This window comes from Mandrillus leucophaeus, unplaced genomic scaffold, assembly GCF_000951045.1.
Source record: "Mandrillus leucophaeus isolate KB7577 unplaced genomic scaffold, Mleu.le_1.0 Scaffold273, whole genome shotgun sequence".
Classification (NCBI taxonomy): Eukaryota; Metazoa; Chordata; class Mammalia; order Primates; family Cercopithecidae; genus Mandrillus; species Mandrillus leucophaeus.
The window spans coordinates 960,432-962,986 of NW_012102843.1; the positions used below are offsets into that span (position 1 = coordinate 960,432).

The following is a 2,555-nucleotide window of genomic DNA, read 5'->3' on the forward strand; positions in this document are numbered from 1 at the left end:
GAGTAGCTGGGATTACAGGCATGTGCCACCACACCTGGCTAATTTTTGTATTTTTAGTGGAGATGGGGTTTCACTATGTTGGTCAGGCTGGTCTTGAACTCCTAACCTCGTGATCTGCCTGCCTTGACCTCCCAAAGTGCTGGGATTACAGGCATGAGCCACTGTGCCTGGCCTCTAATTGCTTTTTTATAAATTCCTTTGGATTTTCTTAGTCATGTTATCTTTGAATGATGACAGTTTTACTTTTCTTTTGTAAACATTATACCTTTGGTTTATAGAGACACCACTGATTTTTGTATGTTGAGTTTGTAACTTTACTAAATTTGCTTATTATTTTTAACAGTTTTTTGATAGAGTCTTTAAGGTCTTCTATATATAAGATCATGTGATCTGCAAACAGAGACAATTTAACATCTTCCTTTTCCATTTGTATGTCATTTCTTTCTCTTGCCTAATTTCTCTGGCTGAGACTTCCAGTGCCATGTTGAGTACAAGTAGTAAGCAGGGGCATCCTTGTTCCTGATCTTAGAGAAGAAACTTTTAACTTTTCACCATTGAGTATGATGTTAGCTGTGGACTTGTCATATGTGACCTTTAAAGGTAAATTAAGGAATATATTGAGACAAACAAACTGGAGACATACCAAAACTTATGGGATGCAGCAAAGGCAATTCTAAAAGGCAATTTCATAGCAATAAATGCCTACATCACAAAGCAAGAAAGATCTCAAACAACCTAATGTTACACTTCAAGGAACTAGAAACAGAAGAACAAACTAAGACCAAAGTTAGCAGAAGGAAGGAAATAAAGATTAGAGCAGAAATAATTGAAATAAAAACTTGAAAAACAATAGGAAAGATCAACAAAACTAAGAGTTGGGTTTTTGAAAAGATAAACAAAATTGGCAAATCTTTAACTAGACTAATTTAAAAAAAGAAAATCAGGTGTGGTGGCACACGTCTGTAGTCCCAGCTACTTGGGAGGCTGAGGCAGACAGATCACTTTAGCCCAAGAGTTTGAGTCCAGCCTTGGCAGCACAGTGAGACTACATCTCTAAAAATAAATAAATAAATAAAAATGTAAAAGTAGGCCTGGCGCAGTGGCTCACGCCTGTAATCCCAGCACTTTGGAAGGCTGAGTTGGGCGGATCACCTGAGGTCGGGAGTTTGAGACCAGCCTGACCAACATGGAGAAACCTCGTCTCAATTAAAAACACAAAATTAGCTGGGTGTGGTGGCACATGCCTGTCATGCCAACTACTCGGGAGGCTGAGGCAGGAGAATTGCTTGAACCTGGGAGGCGGAGGTTGCAGTGAGCTGAGATTGTGCCATTGCACCCCATCCTGGGCAACAAGAGTGAATCTGTCTTAAAAACAAACAAACAAACAAAAACAAAAAAAGGAAAAGTTAAAAAAAAAAAAAAGACTCAAAATCAGAAATGAAAGATGAGACATTACAACTGATACTACAGAAATACAAAGGATAGTAAGAAACTACTGTAAACAATTATAAGCCAATAAATAGGATAACTTAGAAGAAATGGGAAAATTCTTAGATACATATAACCTGCCAAGATGGAATCATGAAGAAATAGAAAATATGAACAGACCAATAATGAATAAGGAGATTGGATCAGTAATAAAAAAACCTCCCATCAAAGAAAAGCCCAGGATGGCTTCACTGTTGAATTCACTGATGGCCTTACTATTGAATTCTACTAAACATTTAAAGAAGAAATAATAACCTGCCCTTTTCAAACTCTTTCAAAAAATTGAAGAGGAGAGCATACTTCTAACTTTATTTACAAAGCCAACATGACTTGGCTACTGAGGCCAGACAAGGATGCTATAATAAAATTACAGGCTAATACCCCTGATGAACATGGATGAATAGGATCTTTAACAAAATACTAGCAAACTGAATTTAATGGCACATTAAAATAATGATCAAGTGAGATTTATTCTTTGTGTGCAAGGTGGTTCAACATATACAAATCAATAAATGCGATGACCATATTAACAAAATAAAGGACAAAAACCATATGATCACTTCAATAGATATTTCGTATATTTTACAACACTTCTTGTCTGAAAGAACATTTTATTTTATATTGATATAGCTACCCTAGTGTTCTTTTGGTGAGTACATGACATCTTTTCTTATTCTTTTACTTTTCAGCTTTTTGTGCCCTTATATTTAAATTGTGTCTCTTGTAAACAAAATACAGTTGGATTTAATTTTCCATAATTCTAAATAATCTTTGTCTTTTAATTAGCATGTTTAGACCATTTGTATTTATTGTAATTACTGTATTCATTGGGCTTAAGGCTGCCATCTTGCTGTTTGTTTTCTACTTGTCTGATCTGTTCTTCCTGTATTTCCCCCTCCCTTTTCCCTTTCTTTGTAGTAATTAAATATTGTTAGTTTGTCATTATTTTCTTCTCTATTAACTTTGTAGTTATTTTGATTAAAGATGCCATAAGTTGTTTTCTATTTCTCCTATTGACAGCAGGTGGCAATATTTTCCTTTTCTTTTTTTAAATTATTTTATTAAAA

General features: G+C 35.0%; 1 protein-coding gene across 1 annotated transcript in view; it reads left to right on the top strand.

The window, feature by feature from the left end:
* The window catches only part of LOC105543025 (chromosome unknown open reading frame, human C11orf65), a 71,655-nt gene that overhangs the window by 11,676 nt on the left and 57,424 nt on the right, over positions 1 to 2,555 (top strand). The window lies entirely within an intron of this gene.